This window comes from Odocoileus virginianus, chromosome 3 (assembly GCF_023699985.2).
Source record: "Odocoileus virginianus isolate 20LAN1187 ecotype Illinois chromosome 3, Ovbor_1.2, whole genome shotgun sequence".
Lineage (NCBI taxonomy): Eukaryota > Metazoa > Chordata > Mammalia > Artiodactyla > Cervidae > Odocoileus > Odocoileus virginianus.
Genome location: NC_069676.1, coordinates 63,525,632 through 63,545,469, shown reverse-complemented (window position 1 = coordinate 63,545,469; position 19,838 = coordinate 63,525,632). Strand labels below are relative to the sequence as shown.

Below are 19,838 nucleotides of genomic sequence, written 5' to 3'. Positions count from 1 at the left end.
TTGTAGTGGTTTTTGCCATATATTGACATGAATCAGCTTTTATGTCATTGTAAATTTCAATAATTTGCAAGTGAAAAGTAAAAGAGTTGCTCAGTCATGTCCAACTCTTTGCAACCCCATGGACTATAGCCCATCAGGCCCCTCTGTCCATGGAATTCTCCAGGCAAGAATACCGGAGTGGGTTGCCATGACCTTCTCCAGAGTATTTTTCCCACCCAGGGATCAAACCCGGGTCTCCTGCATTGCAGGCAGATTCTTTACCATCTGAGACACCTGGGAAGCCCAGATGTAAGTAAAAACAACCAAAGAAGGTTAAAAGATTGAACTCTAATATTAAGTTCTAAATTTGGCTTGGTCAAATTTTTCAGATATAAATTTATTCCCAGGCCATTAGGCTTTGTCAATTTACCTGATGGAGACTCCTTCAGGGGACCTAGACCACTAACAACACGCAGTTATATTCTTCCCAAGGTTTACCTCGGATACTATCTGTGGAGCCACCTTCATGGGGGCTTGAGAGGGTGCAGGGAAAGAGGCACCAGGATAGAAGGCATCACTGTATAGGGAGCCCCTCTTTGTTCCCAGGGAAGGGAACTAGAGTTTTGCTTCAGGCTGGCCTCTGACAACCTGCTGCAAAACCTGGAAAGAGGGTGGGGTCAGAAATATTAGGTAGAGAGGCCAATCCAGTTGACAGTGAGTTTTGTGTCTTGGTTTGCCCTATAGCTGTTGACAATTTCATACTCTTTTTCAAATAGTTAGGATAGGGATGAAGGCTTCAGAGCAAAGAATCAATTTTAAAATGTGACATGATGAGGAAGAAAAGCCATGATGGGTTTTAAAAGAAGTCTTAGAATTTAGAAAGAATGGTAAGAATTCTACTACTCAACATGATGGAGACTTACAATGGAATGGGACAGAGTTACCTTTATTAAGGAAACTATCATTTATTAAGTGATCAATCACATGCCAAACTACCTGTTACTAAATTATCTCTGCACAATGAATCAAGGAAATATGATATTTCCATCTTATTTATGAGGAAATTGAGTGTGAGAGAGTTCATGACTGGCTGAAGTTTCAACAGAGCTGGGTGCAGAATAGGGTTGATATTTGCAATAAAGTGTCAAAGGGACATGATATGCAGTGTTTCATAACAATGTTTTGTAGCTTACATTGTATATTTGAATGTCTTGTACAAGTTCAGAACAATTTTGACTCTGTTTGAATTCTGTTATTTGATCCTGAGGATGTTTTGACTTCATGGTGGTGAGCACCATATTCACATTATACCAACATAGATGATTTTTTTTTTTAATTTTGGAGTCAACTCCATCTAACCAATTTAATTTGTTGACCAATACTCTATCCAACAATTAAGTAGTACTTAATCACAATTAAGTAGTGATTTTTTTCTGGCTTCTTCTTAATTTTTATTTTGTTAAAATTATTTTCAGGTTCAAGCCTTTTCTGAACATACTTCATGGAGGGTTTTATTAAACATTGTGACCATAGCAATCATCAACTCTTAGTTTTCTTTCCATTCAAGGGTTTCTATTAAGCACAGTTTTCCTAGGTCAAGATTTTAAAACATTATTATCTGACCCACAGTCTTTGTCAATATTACTTCCTGATGACTGCATCTGTTATATGATTATTTATAAGATAAATGTTCAAAAGTTTGCTTTTTCATATTAGCCGACTCATGAAAAAATTGAGCTATTACCCTCAGACTTTCTAGGATTTCTCTTTTGTCAAAAATTAATATATCACATCACTGGTCTAGCTGTTCTGTGTATTACTAATCCCATCATGCTTATGCAGTTGGTGATTTGTGAAGCAAAGAAAAATGTTGGGGTAAAAATGGGAAGGTCAACACATTCTCATTGAGAAATGCATAATATGCTATTGTAATTAGTAATAAATTGTCTTAATTTCAGTGAAGGGGAGAAAGAAAAGTCATTTAACAGTCTGGCAATTTTTTCACTAGTGAGCAAGCTCAAATCCCAGTTTATTTGACTCAAATAGTCAACTGGCAATTAAGTAGCAATGAAACAACTCAAATCTCACAGATGTATAACCAATTTCATGTTTCTGTAAGAAAACACATGATGAACAGGATTAATTATGCTTAATGCAGTCAGTTTCTCAAAAAACAGTAAATTCATTCTCCCTAATTAGCAATTAGGAATAACATTTTCCTATAATTTTTCATATCCATCACCAATATTGTACTTTGGTTTCATTTTAAACCTTTTTTCTCCCTCCTACAAAGACTAACAGTAGAATAGAGCTATTTGCATCAGGATATTTAGAATCAGACTGACCAATCTTTCTAAAAGAAGTAAAGAAATTCCAATTATAACAATGGGTAAGGGCTGAGCCTAGAATTCAAAGGCTCATGAAAAGCTACTCTAACTATTTGATTCCTGTAGTAAAGTGTAAATATATCAACCAAAATCAAAAGGATTTGGGTTCAAGTTCATTTCTGCTGCCCTATCCCTATGGTTACGGAACCACACACTTCTTCCCATTTGTCTAATCTAACCCACTGAATGGCAGTAATGTAACTCAGTCCCTCTAATACTGAGTTCCTCTACTGAGTTTGTGATTAACCTCTTTATCCAAAACCTCACACCCTTTCTTTTCTTCAATGTCCTTCTTTCAATCTTGAAGAGTATTAAAGAAAAGGGGGGAGATTAAAACTATATACAGCAAGTCCCCACCACACAAACATCCAAGTAGTGAACTTCCAAAATGAAAAGGTGCGTTCCATTAACATCAGGAGTGAGTGAAGTTGCAGCATGTTGTCCATCTCCTGCTGCTGCTGATCCATCAGATCTACCGTCTCCCACCTCCTCTCCATCCTCAAGGCAGTCCCCTCCTGCCTGTTCACTAGATGCTGGCCTCCGTACACCAGCTGATGTACTTATGTACTACTGTAGTTTTCAATTACTGTACTGGAAGGTTGAAAAAGCTTTCTTCGTTTTTGTATTTGTTTCTTTTTATGTATTATTGGTGTGACAAGTATTATAAACCTATTACAGTAAAGAACTATATAGCTCACTGTGTTAACTGAGTACCTAGGCCAACTTTGTTGGACTTAACAAACTGGACTTACAAACACGCTCTCAGGGACAGAACTCATGTGTATGTAAGGGACTTACTGTAGAAGCCCCTGTGTCCCTTTGGTGTAAAGGCTTTTGCTTTAGTTTTCTAGGTCTCTCTTGAGTCTCTAAAGGCTAGTTCAAGAGTTAATGTAAATTGGTACAGCCACTATGGAGAACAGTATGGAGTTTCCTTAAGAAACTAAAAACAGAGCTAACACATGATCCAGCATTCCCGCTCCTGGGCATATATCCAGATAGACATAGTTCAAAAGGATACATGCAGTCCAATGTTCCCTGCAGTGTTGTTTACAATAGTAAAGGCATGAAAGCAGCCTAAATTTCCACTGACAGACGAATGGTACATACATACAATGGAACGGTGGTGGTTGTTCAGTCACTAAGTCGTTTCCGACTCTTTACAACCCCAAGACTACAGCATGCCAGGCTTTGCTGTCCTTCACTATCTCATCTATAAAACAGAATAAAATAATGCCATTTGTAGCAACATGGATGGACCTAGAGACTTTGATAAGAATTGAAGTCAGACAAATATCATGATATCATTTAATATGTGGAAATTTTAAAAAAATTACACGAATGAACTTATTTATAAAATAGAAACAAACTCTCAGACTAGAATAATGAACTTATGGTTACCAGGGGAGAAGGGTGGAGAGAGGAGAAATAGGTTGGGAATTTTGGATTGACATGAATACACTGCTATATTTCAGATGGATAACCAACAAGGACCTACTCTATAGCACACTAAACTCTGCTCAATACTCTCTAATAACCTAAATGGTAAACAAATTTGAAACAAAATATATATATATATATATATGTGTGTGTGTGTGTATTACTGAAAAACTTTGCTATATACCTAAAATCAACAGAACATTGTTAACTATTAACAATCAGGAAATGTGAAAATGTAGAAACAAAGAATAGCTGTTCCACCAGGAAACTGGTAATAATTTAGACTATAAATTCAACACAATCAGAATCACTGAATAAACAGTTCTCTAAAAGATACACACCAAGGCTTGACACACATTCCAAAGTTGTTATTATAGGGAGCAAACTCCCACCAGAAAAGATGACCAAGAAGTTTTCAAAAGTGATGAAAAATATCAACCCACAGACCCATAAACCTCAGTGAACCCCAGGCAGGTTAAACACAAGGAAAAATATGCCTAAGCCTATTTTAGTAGTCAAAATGCTAAAAAAGAAACCTAAGGAAAAAATTCAAAAGGAAGACATTTGGGAGCACTATAATAAAATGAAAACAAGAAGATAGTAAAATGATATCTTTAAAATGTTGAGAGTGAGAAAAAGAAGTGGGATTTTCAACATATAACTCCATATGCTTTAAAAATTAAACAATAAAAAAAATATGCTTGGACAAAAGGTGAAAAATAATCTCCAAGCACACTCACTACAAGAAGTGCAGAAAGACTTTTCAGGTTGAAATTAACTAATATCAGAAGGAACCTTAGACCTTTGAAAAAAACGAAGAGTAACAAAAAAATATGAGTATCTAGGTTAAATGTTAGCTGCCTTTACATAGTTATCTTTATTGTTTGTTTAAAACACTACTGATTACTTAAAACAAAGATAGTAATTATTTACTTATTGGCACATGTAGTGATAAAATACAAGATAATAAGAGCACAAAAGGCAAGAGGACATACTTTGCCAACAAAGGGCCGGATAGTCAAAGCAATGATTTTTCCAGTAGTCATGTATGGATGTGAGAGGTATACCATACAGAAGGCTGAGTGCTGAAGAACTGATGTTTCTGAACTGTGGTGCTGGAAGACTCTTGAGAGTCCCTTGAACTGCAAGGAGATCCAACCAGTCAATTCAACAAGAAATCAATCCTGAATATTCATTGGAGGGACTGATGCTGAGGCTGAGGTTCCAATACTTTGGCCACCTGATGTGAAGAGAAGCTAATGCTGGGAAAGAGTAAAGGCAGGAAGAAAAGGGGATGACAGTGGAAGAGATAGTTGGATGGCATTACCAAGTCAATGGACATGAGTTTGAGCATGCTCTAGGACATGGTGAAAGACAGGGAAGTCTGGGGTGCTGCAGCCCATGGGGTCACAAAGATTCAGACATGACTGAGCAACCGAACAGTAACAACATAAAATTTTAACACTGGTTTTAAAGTCATACACTCAAGAAATGACTAAGATAACTTGAAGATGAATATTGTAAGCTCTAGAGAAATTACTAAAATTTAACATTGAAAATCAATACAGAAAATAAAATACTAAATATTTAGTATAGTTATATTTATATAATACATACATCACTCATAGTCTTGAAAAGAATAAAGAATAAAACAAGAAAGACAAAATTAAAGAAATAACATTAAAAGATATAATGTTTAAATTCAACTAATTGATGGTTAGATTAAATGAAAATAATCAAAATGTGCAATGACCATAATCAAAAAGTTTTCACATAATAAATGCTGGAGAGGGTGAGGAGAAAAGGAAGCTCTTCTACACTGCTGGTGAGAATGTAAGTTGGTACAGTCACCATGGAGAACAGTATGGAGACTCCTAAAAATACTAAAAATAGAGCTACCATAGGATCCAGCAATCCTACTCCTGGGCATATATCCAGAGAAAACCCTAATTTGAAAAGATGCAGGCTCCTCAGTGTTCACTGAAGTATTTACAATAGCAAGACATAGCAGCAAGCTAAATGTCCATCAACTGAAGAATGGATAAAGAAAATGTAGTACATATATACAACAAAATACTACTCAGCCATAAAAAAGGAATAAAATAATTCTATTTACAGCAACATGGTTAGCTCTGGAGTTTATTATACTATGTAAAGTTAAGTCAGACATGGAAAAACAAATATGATCATAACTTTATGTGTAATCTAACTTTAAAAAATGATACAAATGAACTTCTTTACAAAACAGACATATACTTATCAAAAACAAATGTATGGTTACCAAAGGGGAAACTTTTGAGAGAGGGATAAATCATGAGCTTGGGATTAATATATATACATGACTATATATTGGATGGATAACCAACAAAATCTACTATATAACACAGGAAACTCTACCTAATATTCTGTGATAACCTAGATGAGAAAAAATCTGAAAAAGGATTAAAATAAGTATATGTATAACTGACTTACTCTGCTGTACATCTGAAACTAACACAGCATTGTAATTCAACCATACTGCAATAATTTTTTAAAAACAGACTATGTACAAGGCATAGATTGCTAAACTGGATAAAAATGTGAAATTCAAATATTAGATGTGTATATGAAACAGTTTTATTATGAAGACAGATATGTTCAAATGTTTAAAGAAAATGTAAAAAAATATACCATGCAAACACTAAGTAAAAGAAAACCTGTCTTTTTATATTATTTCCAGAAAGAATAGATTGAAAACCAAGTGCTAACAGAAATAATAAAAGGATCAATTTACCAAAGAAATATAACTAAATATGTATGTATCTAAAAACAGAGGTCCCAGACTCATAAAGCAAAACATTGTTCAAGTAAAAATTTTAAGAAAAGACAAATCTATAACTCTGATACTATAGAAACTTAAAAAATAAGGAAAAAAAATTCCTGTTCATTTTATGAGGTCAATATAACCTTGTTAATACAACAAACCAGTAAAAATATCTTACAAGATTTGAAAACATCCCTTGTGACTGTAGACACAAAATACTTATGAAATATTCACAAATATAATACAGTAATATATAAATTAGATAGTATATCATGACCAAATTGATATATCTTAGGAGCACAAGTTGATATGACACTAGAAACTCAACAAAACATATCACAATATAATTCAAGAGAGTGCATAATCACTTCAACAGATGCAGAAAAAGCATCTGAAAAAAATTAACACCATTCAAGACTAAAACCTCAGGAAACTAAAAATAGAAATTTCCTCACGATAAAAGACATTTAAGATAAATATGTATTTAAAATTATATTTAATGGTGATAGACTTAACACTTCCTAAGATCAAGGAGAAAAGGTAAGGATGCTTACTTTCAATAACCCTATTCAAAGTTTTACTAGTGCTCCTAGACAGTTTAGTAAAGCAAGAAAAAGAAATGAAAGAGAGAAAATTTAGTAAAGTAGTAAAAATTTTGGTTTATAGACTGTGTGACTATATATCTACCCAATAGAATTTACAATCTATTTGAACAAATAAGCAAATTTAACAGTCACAGTTTATAAAATCAACATTTCCTACCAATGGGCATTAAGAAAATCAACTTAAAATATTTATAATAGTATCAAAATAATCAAATAGCTTGAAATAAATAGGAAATGTGTGAAAAGTTTATAGTAAAAATAAAGTAACACTAAGTGAATTTAAAGAATACCTAAAAATGGATATCTAAATCATGTTCATATTTAGAAACACTCAATATTTCTAAGATATTATTCTTAAATTGATTTATTCTTAAGGACTCAGTAAAATTCTTAATAAAATTTCTGTAGGCTACTTGACTAAAAACTATTTGGAAGTGCAAAGAATATTGAATAACCAACAGCCTTTTAAAAAGAAACATATCCATAGAACTTCAGTTCAGCTCAGTTGCTCAGTTGTGTCTGACTCTTTGTGACCCCATGGAATGCAGCATGCCAGACCTCCCTATTCATCACCAACTCCCATAGCTTGCTCAAACTCATGTCCATTGAGTTGGTGATGCCATCCAAACATCTTGTCCTCCATCATCCCGTTCTCCTCCTGCCTTCAATCTTTCGCAGCATCAGGGTCTTTTCAAATGAGTCAGTTCTTCACATCAGGTGGACAAAGTACTGGAGTTTCAACTTCAACATCAGTCCTTCCAATGAATATTCAGGACTGATTTCCTTTAGGATGGACTGGGTGGATCTCCTTGCAGTCCAAGGGACTCTCAAGAGTCTTCTCCAACACCACAGTTCAAAGGCATCAATTCTTTGGCGCTCAGCTTTCTTTATAGTCCAACTCATACATCCACACATGACTACCGGAAAAATATACAACTTAGGCTATTTGATTTCAAGACTTGCTATAAAGTTACAAAAAACAAGACCATGTAGCATTCATATAAAATAGATGCATATAAAAGTAAAAAATATGGGTAATCATCAGAAATTGCTATCCATTCAATGAGAAAAGTTTCTTTCTAATCTATCATTAGATTAGATAACAACTGAATAGCTTTAGGAAAAAAATAACCCTTGATCCTTCTCTTACTCCATACACAAAAATTAATTTGATATGGATCACAAATATAAATATAAAATCCAGAACAATAAAGCTTTTAGAAAAAAAAATAAGGGAGAATACATTTGTAAAATCTGAGGTAGACAGAAATCATAAAGAATAAAAGATAATTTAGATTTAATCAAATTTAAAAATTTTGCTCCTCAAAGATACCATTATGGAAATGAGTAGACAAGCTATCGAGTAGGAGAAAGACCTTTACAGGATGTATCTAAAGGAAAAAAAAAGTATCCAAAATAGACAGACTTCTACAAAACAATAAAAATGACTAATTCAATAAAACAATAGGCCACAATTAAAATACACAATCACAGAAGATAAAGGAATAGGCACTAGATATTAGAAGATATTATAGAGCAAAGCAAACTCGAACTACACTAAGGTATGACTTCACACCAATAGAATGGTTAGCTATTTTTCAATTGAAAATAGCAAATGTTTGCGATGAAATGCTTATACAATACTGGTAAGATTTTAAATGATACAATTTAAATGATACAATTTAAATGATACAAATTACATTGAAGACATTTGGTAGTTTTTTTTTTTTAATGAAACTGTGGTTCTCAGACTTTTAAGTCAGGATCCCTTTACTCTCTTAATTCTTAAGAAGCCCAAGGAGATTTTGTTTTTATGGTACTTATCAATATTTACTTGCTAGAAATTTAAATTGAGAACAATTTCAAATATTTCCTTGCGAATTCATTTAAAATAATAATATATCCTAATGAGACACAACAATATTTGTCAAAACAAAAATTAGTAGCAGTGGTACTGTTTCATATTAACAAAGTTTCTTTAAATCTGTCTAATCAAAGACAGTTTAATTTGTATTTCCTTCTCTGCATTCACTCTCTTGATACAGTTTAGGGTGAAGCATATGAAGAGCATTTTGCCTTACAGAAAAAGATATCAGGAAAGAAAGGACTATTTTAATAGCCTTTTTCAGATAGATGGATATTTTGTAGATGCTAAATGAACAATTAGTGGTAGTAGCATTCTTGAAAGTGAGTTGCAGTATGGAATCAAATCATACCAATAAAATTTTTTGTACTCGATTACATTAAAATCTATTGGCCCATCTTACACTAGCAATTGAACTTTACCCCCTGTGTGATTTTTAACACCAGAAAATGACCATTTGGAAAACACTGGTTCTCTGAGTTGTATAGATCTTCCAAACACTGACTAATTTTATTATACAATCTTTTGATATCACATTTGGCAATATCACTGCCAATGTCATTAGAAATACCGCAAAGCTACTAAGCTCACGATAGCAAATGCATGTTTTCTGAAATTCTAAATTTTGTTGCAAAGTTAAAATTTTATCATTGACAACAAATACGGTTAGCTATTGTCCTTGAAGTGACAAGTTTACTTTGTTTACAAGAAAGTATCTGTCAAATATACAGATCTAAATCATCAGTGTCAATTAAAAAAAACAACAAAAACTGTACTCCATGAAAAGAAGTAGCTAGTTCAGCTTGTAACTCAAAACAACTGCACAAGTGCTTTTCCTTAAGATAGCTATTACACTCTCAATATGTAGCAAAGTGCTTGTAGCATGCAGTTGAAAAGATGAGTATTCAGGAGACAGTATTAACAAAATGAATTTATTGAGTCATCAAGGGCATTCTTAATTGAAACCAGTGTACTGAAGATATGTGGTGAAGAGTAAACAGTCATACCACAATACTTGTAAGGCTTCATTCATTTTGTACCTAATGATACTTTTGCATCATTACTGTAAATGTCAACTCAGTGAAAAAGGCAAATGCCTGGTTAATACTGCCACAAAAATGATTTTGACCTTTGGAAACCCATGCAATGGTCTTTAGGTGCCCAGAGATCTAAAGACCATATTCTGAGAATGATTGTTTAAAAGTTAAGCATATATCTACCCTACATATATCTACCCCAGAAATTACATTTTAACATAATTATACAAGGTAAATTAAAGGGTATGTCAATCAAAACACTGTAAAGGAAGTTTATACCAACCTCACTAAAAATCACTTAGAACTAGGGGAAATGAAAACAAATATTTAGTGGCAGAAGATGTACAAATCGTCACACATCTATAGAATGGAATGACTAAAATATAAAGAAAATTAAACACATGGTAGATGCAACAGCTGTATGTTTTTGTTCAAAACATTATGTTAGAGAAGTAATACATACTTGAGTATATACTGTGCAGTTCCATTTACATGAAATTTAAATACAGGAAAGATTGATCTATGATAATAGAAACCACAGTTCCCAAGGAGATGAGACTGAAATGTGGGAAATTTCTTGGGGTGGGGAGATTAATGCTTTGTACATCTTTGTTCTTATTTGTTGGAGTAGGAAATGGTAACCTATTTCAGTATTCTTGCCTGGAAAATTCCATTGACAGGAGCCTGTAGGGCTACAGTCTATGGGGCCACAAAGAGTCAGAAACACTGAGCGACAGACCACACACATTCTTGTTTGTACTTGTAACTGTTTGGAATAAACACAATTTTTAAAACCATGAATAAAATGATTAATATTTGCACATTTTGATGATTCTATCTCAACAAAATATAAATAATAGTTTTATATTTAAATTTAAAAAAGAGTATAACTCCTTGAGTTTTTTATATGAGTATAAAAAGTATAAAAAGAACTCAAAGAGTATAACTCCTTGAGTTCACTTGGAAAACACAGACTAGAGAAACCATGAACAGTCTACCAATGTCTCTTGAATGAACAGATGCACAGAAAAAAGCAAAAGCATATTTAGGTGCATATGGGTAAAACCAGCATTTTCTGTGTATTGGAGATATTTTAACTACCTCATGAATTTACATTTCTACAAAAAAATACTTAATAGAAAATAAGTCTCAATTTCTAAACTAAGTGTTCAACTTACAAATTTAGAAAAAATAACAATGCGGAACAAGGGAAGTAAAAAGAGGTGATAAATATTAGATTTAATAGAATAGAATATAGATCAATAAAGCCAAAAACTGATTATTTGCAAAAACTAACAAAATAAACAAACCTCTGTCAAGATTGATCAAGAAAAGAGGGAAAACATAAATAAAAACTATTATAACTGAAAACAGGATATGACAGAAAAAGTGGGGCTATTAAAGCAGTCAAAAGAACTAACAATGATTTTATGCAATTTTGAAAACCTAAATAAAATATCTAGAAAAATAAGTTACCAAACTGACCTAAGAATCTAGCCCTTCAGTGGAAACTAGACAGTGATTACACATTTGAGTGCTACCAAAATTTCAAGGAACACATTCAAATTTCACATACCTTTCCTCATTTAACAGAAAAGGAGACTCAGGTGAATTTTAGCCTAACACCACATCAGTTTTAGCCTGACACCAAAACAATATGTGAAAGAAAAATAAGAAGTCTACCACACTAATTAATATACAGTTTAAAATTGCTTTAAAAAACTTACCAACATGAATCCAACACATTACTGTAATATATTATGATAACCATGATAAAACTGGATTTATCTCAACTGTGTGAGAATGGTTTATTATTAGAAAATGCACAACTGCTTTTCACAATAATATCAGATTTAAACAGAAAAAATTAATATGATTGTTCTGATTGATACTAAAAAAGTGATAGAATTTAGCATATATTTAGGGAAAATAGAGCTTCCCTATTGGCTTGGAGGGTAAAGAGTCTGCCTGCAATGTGGGAGACCTGGGTTTGATCCCTGGGTCCGGAAGATCCTCTGGAGAAGGAAATGGCAACCTACTCTAGTATTCTTGCCTAGAGAATCCCCATGGACAGAAGAGCCTGGTGGGCTACAGTCCATAGGGTTGCAAAGAGTTGGACATGACTGAGTGACTTTCATTTTCTTAGGGAAAAGAGTACAATTCCTTATTTCATTAGGAGCAGAATGTTGCTTAGCCTGATAAATAGTACCTACTAAAAAAATAAACTTGGGCTTCCCTGGTGCTCCAGGGGTTAGGAATTTGCCTGCCAATGCAGGGGACACAAGTTCCGACTCCTGGTCCTGGAAGATCCAACATTCCATGGGGCAAATCAGCCTGTGTGCCACAAGTACTGGGCCCATGTGCCCTGGAGCCTGTCCTCTGCAACAAGAAAAGCTACCACAATTAGCGGCCTGTGTACTGCAACTGGAGAAAACCTGTGCACAGCAAGGAAGACCCAGCACAGCCAAACTAAAAGAAATGAATACTTAAAAAAACTTAACCTGCAATGATGTATTGCAGGTTAATTGCCTGCAATTTAAACAAAACCTGCAATTTAAATAGCTAAAAATACTTAACCATGGCAAACACAGTTATAAATGGTTAAAATTTTGAAGCATTCTCTTTAAAATGGGAATGAGTCACGCATGCCAACCATCACTGTTAGATTTAACCAAATCACAAAGACCCCCAGCATTACTGATGTTGAAGCTAAAACTCCAATACTTGGCCACCTGATGGGAAGAGCTGACTCATTAGAAAAGACCCTGATGCTGCGAAAGACTGAAGGCAGGAGGAGAAGGGGATGACAGAGGACAAGATGTTTGGATGGCATCACCAACTCAACGGACATGAGTTTGAGCAAGCTAAGGGAGATGGTGAAGGAAAGCGAAGCCTGGCGTGCTGCAGTCCAAGGGGTCACAAAGATTCGGACATGACTGAGCAACTGAACAACAACAGTCATTACAATAGAACCAGGGATGTAAGAAATCGAAGAAGGAAATAAAACTGACATTATTTGCATATTACACTATAGTTTACATAGACATCTCCTTCCTCAAATATACAGACAATTCATTAAAAATTATAGAAGAGAGGTGTTTATTTACTCTGTAACTGTGACGTCATGGATCTTGCTATATTCAGCTTAACCATTAGTAGAAAGTTTAGATCCTCTTGGAATTTAGGGAAAATATCATTTTTAACCTTGAGTAAGCTGAGTATAAATAATAATTATTTTCAGAATTGTATTGAACCTGTCTTTCAACTGGAGGGCAGTTAAATCCTTTTTTCCCCTTGTTTAACTGAGGTTAACGGACTTAACTTTAGTTTCTGTTATCTACGATACCTGAATATGAGTCAGACAAATTTTTTTTTTTAACAATAGGTCTAGACATGTTTCTGATGAATTAATTTACTAGGTGTATACTTTGCATATGTTCAGAGTAGTATTTCAGATGATGGAAAGTTCTAAAGCAATGGGAAGGCCCCTCTGGAGAGCTAAAAGGCAAGGGGCCAATTACAAGAGAATAGAGATTTGTTCATAATATGTTTCTCTTCCCTGAGTTTTTTTCTTAGTCTTGAATTCTCATCCCAACACAAGGATACCTGTGTTTGGGGACTGATTTTAGCTAACAGTCCCTTTCTTGAGAATATAAGATTGGGATGGAAAATTAATAGTTTATTTTCCCTGTCCTTTGAATAGAGGACTCGTTATCGCAGGAGATGTGGGGAGGCCCTACATACGGGGCCATGGTCTGCAAGAGATAGAGAAGCATGGATCATACACTCAAAAGGACAGTCTAAAAAAGAAAGGAGTCAGCCCAGAGAGGCACAGAACCCAAGGCACCTGCAGAACTCTGTCCCCTTTCTGATCACAACTTCAGCCCAACTCTACTTTCTGACACCACTTCTGTGAGAGACTCTTGTCTCTTTTTAATCAACACTCCCACTTCAACACCTATATTGTTAACAATTAAAGTTAGTCCTGTGACATATGATATAATTTATAGGCAGAGTCTGGAAAAAATGGTACAAATGAACCTATTTACAAAACAGCAATAGAGTCACAGATGTAGAAAATAAACTTATGGTTACCAAGGGGGAAAAGCAGGGGAGAGATAAATTAGGAGGTTGGGATTGACATGTAAGCACTAAATACAAACATGTAACTAATGAGGACGTAATGTATAGCACAGGGAATTCCACACAGTACTCTATATTTATCTATATGGGAACAGAATACAAAAAAAGGGTGGATATATACACAAAAGATTCACTTTGTTGGACAGCAAAAACTTAACACAACATTGTCAATCAACTATACTCCAATAAAAGTTAATTTTAAAAAAAGAATCAAGTGTTTTCACCTCTTAAAAAATTAAACTAGTATTGTGAGCTTCTGCTACTTTTAAGCAAAGAGCCTGGACAAAGACATATGTAGAAAAATAAGGTCTTAGTGCATTACAAGGATATTTCATTTTAGCAGAGCAGACGTTAGTGATTTTGCCAGATACTTCTAAATGGAAGAACCTTATAAAACAGCATTTTGTGCATTTTTCTAACTAGGGCCCATGGACTCCAAGGGCATCCAGCAGTACACTAGTGGGCATTCAAAGGCACAGGATAAACATGCTTCAGCTTTCTGCAGTGTCAAGTTTACTAGATATTATGTAATTTAAAACACCTTTCTTTTTTTTTTATTACACTAAGACTTTGTATGAATATTTAAGATAAAATACCAGACTTCAGAGAAATCTCTTACTTGTTGGCAGACTGCTTGAGGCTACGTATGAGCCTCATGGGGTCCCCACTGCTCTTCTTTGCCATTAGGGGTTCTTCAGAAGAAAAGTTTGAACACTACACATGCATTATAATACCAATAATCAGAACAGTCCAGAAAGTAATTCCATTTGCCAGAATGTATAATTTAGTCTCAGATCTTCTTTACAATTTCTCATTTAATCATTATTATTTTTTAAAAGGACAAACGTGGAGGTCTACAATAGCTTATGCAAAATCCTACACTATTTAGTCACTCTCATTCCACATATTCACATTACTGGATCCAAAATACCGATATAAAAGATGAATTAAGACTTCTCTGATGGTCCAGTGGTTGAGAATCTGCCTTCCAAGGCAGGGGACATGGGTTCTATTCTTGGTCCAGAAAGATCCCACATGCCACAGTCCAACTAAGGCCATGTGCCACAACCACTGAACCCACATGCCCTAGAACCTGTCCCCTGCAACAAGAGAAGCCATCACAATGAGACGCTCACATACGACAACTAGAGAGTAGCCCATGCTTGCTGCAACTAGAGAAAGCCTACACACAGCAATGGAGACTCAGTGCAGCCAAAATTAATTCATTAATATTAATGGATGTAAACATATTCAAACTAGAGTTATGAAAACAAGGTCACTAACTTTACATATAAACTTAAGGGAATCTTCAAATGAAGGTTTTACTTATAGGAGACATTGGATAAACTATAGCTTCAGAGTAATGGGGGACTAAATACAGTGTTATTAGAATAAGGTAAATCTTAATGGTATATATCCAATAATAGTATTGACTAGTAAAAGTGAGAAATAAAAGTTACAGGATAAGTCATGTAAAATCGGTTTCTTTTCTGAAAATATAAAACACTCAATGATTCTCTATATTTTCCATGATCATTTATTTATGAGTATAAAATCTATAGCGAGCAGTCTGAAAAAACTTACTCCAAATGACTAATAGTAGTTGCCTTTGAGAGAACAGGTCTAGGTCTAGACAGCCTATTAACATCTCATTCATATCCTCTGCATGCAAACATGGTCTTCAACTCTTTACAAAAGCAATTACTTTGCAGCCACAATATTTCCAGATCTGCTTTGGGCACTAAGAGATAGAGGGGAAAAATCTATAATGCTGCCTATAATGCACAAGTAAAAACTATCTACAAAATAGAAAGAAAGAAAAAAGAACAGTGATATTTGGTTGTTTTTTTAAAACATGAAAATATCTGTTAATGATTTGCATTTCTAATTTCTACTAAAAGATTTCTATACTTAATAACGTAAAATGTGTTTATATTTTAATAGCATCTTAACCTAAGTTTCCTAAGATAAGTGTAATTTGGTAAACCACAAAATTGAGCTAAATTCAATAAACTAAAGCAAAAAAAGAAAATCATTAAACTCTCTCCAGAGCAATGATTGTTTTCAAGCTCTTGGTTAAGTGTCTATAAAAAGAGCAACAAGATACTTAGCTGTCTCTTTATTACCACTTCTCCCATTGACTTACTAGGTAATTTCAGATACACTTTATTTTCAGTCTGGAATCAGTTTCTATTGGCACTGACTCCAAACAAAAGAGTTTTAATTTTCTCTGATCACTAACTCCAAACTTCCAGTTCTGTGTCAAACAGTTGTTAGTAATAATTTGTTAAAACATTAGAATACACTAGCTGAGTCTTTCTTAAAGGGATTTCTGGATTTTGTTACAGAATCCTAGGGTTGGTGTATATTATAGACAAAAAATGAATACTGATTATACTTTTTCATTTATCTTATTTATCTTTTTATTCCCAGAAAAAATGGAAATGAAGCAGGAGAGCCTTCACAGCTCATTAGAGGGAGGGCAGGAATGGACATTAGTTCTCAGTCCAGGATATCCTTTCTATGCTCCTCTGACTCTGGGTAAATCAAATTTTTTGGAATTTCATTCATTGGATTTTGACATCTTTAAATTGAAGCCTCATTAATTTTCTCAGTGGTCCTTGTGGGTTTTACACGTTTTCCATATAGATCATAAGAAGAATAACTACCACTTCTCCATTGTATAAACATCAGATTTCATTTTGTAAAGGCACTTTGCTATCTGGGAAATATCAGTGGTGACAAAGGTAGTTTTCAATGTTTCTTTATAAATTATGTCTGGCTTCACAGTAAATGCCAAAAAAGAGGAAATCAAAATTGACACTGCTGGTTTTCAAGAGCATAGAATATCCAAGCAGAAGAATGAATCAAAGTTTCAACGTTCAGTACAGTTATAAAATTCTATGGGAGCCCAGAGACAGTCACATCACACAGTTCTTTATCTTTTCATTTTTTAATGTGTAAAATATGCAGGCACATAATTTAAAACCTATATAAGCACTTGACCAGGGAATTTTTCTTACCAATTTGATAGCCATATTTTTTTCAAGGGTGTATTCTTTTATATATACTTTTCTAAAAATAAAGTTTATGATTCTGAGTAATAGCAGGCATTTTAGAGAATTTGGAAAATGCAGAACACATACATGTATCTTCATTTGATTGTGTTCTATTTATGTGCCAGGCACTGTGATAAAGCACATGCAATATTTTATTCTTCATAATAAACTTATGAAGTAACTTTTATTCCAATTCCTACAGAATTGCATAACTGAACTGGTGGAAGAAAAAGAGACTGCTTGTATAAGGTCACACAGCTAATAAGCAGAAATACCAGGACTCCAAGACTTGCATTAATGTCTTCTAATATCAGATCCTAAGCTTTTTACCTTATATCATCTGTTTGTCTTAGAACTTCTAAGCCTCAGATCATAGAGGAAACCAAAGGGTCTAGACATTTGCTTAATTCCAACTACAGAAGTAGGACCATTACTATATTCTGCAATCTGGCACCCATTCTCATGAAAACTGTGATTTACTTTTGCTAATCTGATCTATTTTTCAGTCCTCATCTTACGTGACTTCCTCTCAGTAGCATTTGACGCTGTTACACCTGTCTCTCAACTGAAACACTCTCTTCTCCTTATTTCCATGATACCTCACTCTGCTGTTCACTTCCTATTTCTCTGCCCAGCCATCTTTCACACCATTACAAGTTTTCCTTCCTCCATCCAGCTATGAATGCTAAAGCACCTCAAGGCTCAGTCTCAGAATCTCCCTCCTGACACTCCATACATTACCATTCATACTCAAAGTTTTCATTTCTACTCATCCACATGAGACAATCAAGGAGGTCTAATTGGTCCTACAAATACTTATACTCAAAGGCATCTTTAAATCTTCAATCCAGCCTTTCAAAGTTACCTTAGAATGCAGTTAAATCTCAAAAAACAAACAAACAAACAAAAAAAAAACGATGTTTCTCTCTCCAAACCCAGTGTCCTTTCAGGGTAAAATAATTTGGTGAGCAACAACTTTATCCCCTTCAGGTAGACAAGATGCCTGGAATCACCGTGAACACCAGCTTGCCAAACCCCAGCCATAAAACCCCATCCATACCAATGCCTATCACAAATGGTTTCTCTCCTTCTCAACTGTTATTATCCTTGTCTAATCCATCTTCACCTCATGCTCAGAGACTTCCACTACCTCATGACTCATTTCCCACAAAACCCCAATCCCTTTTCCACAGTGGCCGGAGTCATCTTTTTAAATTTCAGTGGCTTTATCTTAGGGTAAAGTCCTCAATCTTTATAATTGCCTTACAAAGCCCAGGAAGAACTAGCTCCTCCTCGCCTTTTAAGGTTTCTCTTCTAGTTCTCTCTCTATATATATATATCACTGAACTTTGTTTTAAAATCAAGAAGCCAGGCAATTCCCAGTGGTTAAGACTTCGCCTTTCAATGCAATGAGTGTGGGTTCGATCCCTGGTCAGGGAGCTAAGATCTCACATGCCTCTTGGCCAAAAATAAAAAGTAACATAGAATAGAAGGAAGAAATTCACTGTAACAAATTCAATAAAGACTTTCAAAAAGTCTGCTTAAAAAAATCTTAAAAAAAAATCTAGAATTCAGACTTTGTTCATTTACCTGGAGTATCCCATTCTTCTCCATCACACTCACTAAAATTTCCTCTTTCCTGTGCATATCACATACAAGTATACACTGTTTGGCATCCTTTATTCTCTTTCTCTCTTACCCTCCAGAACGGAGCTCAAGATGTCTTCTCAACAGAAGCCTTTCCTACCCCATCTCTGATTCTGGAAAACTATGTGCTGTTCCTTCAGGATATTTATTTCAGTTTATACTTAGTTCCATTAGTGTGACTGTTTGTTTAATGTTCATGAAGCAGGGACTGCATCCCTAGGCCTACTGAAGCACCAGGCATTGTATGCACTCAATAAACATGAATGAATCAATTTTTGTTTTAAAAAAGGATCCAATGTGAGAACCAGAGATAATGAATAACACTAAAACTGAAAAGGTTAATTGTTTTCAAAACTATTACTTTAAACAACTAAATACCTCCCTTGGGGTATTGTGACTGCACCAAGAGTACTGTAGTCTACCGAGCTGTCCATGTTAGAATGCTAAACATTATTGTGATTTCTTCCTTTCTATCAGTTGATCCTCTTGCATTTATCTGCAATATACACCAAGATCCCTTCATTTCTCTCCTCTCAAGCATCACTGAAATCTGTGGTCAGAGGCACTACATCTCTTGATAGGATTGGAATTACCTCTTAACTAGTCTCCCTACTTTCTCCCTCATTCTCCTAAAATCATTTCTCTACTCAGAAACTAGAATTATTACTGAAATTAAGTAAATTAGATCACTTCAAATCCCTATTTAAAAACCTTTAATATTAAAAATATACTCTCTATCATGTCACCATTTTGTTGTTCAGTCACACAGTCATGTCTGATCCTTTGTGACCCCATGGACTGCAGCATGTCAGGCTTCCCTGTCCTTCACCATCTGCCGGAGCTTGCTAAAATTCAAGTCCATTGAGTCAGTGATACC

At 34.5% G+C, this 19,838-nt stretch overlaps 1 protein-coding gene across 1 annotated transcript in view; it reads right to left on the bottom strand.

The window, feature by feature from the left end:
• The window catches only part of SGCD (sarcoglycan delta), a 611,526-nt gene that overhangs the window by 462,707 nt on the left and 128,981 nt on the right, over nt 1–19,838 (bottom strand). The window lies entirely within an intron of this gene.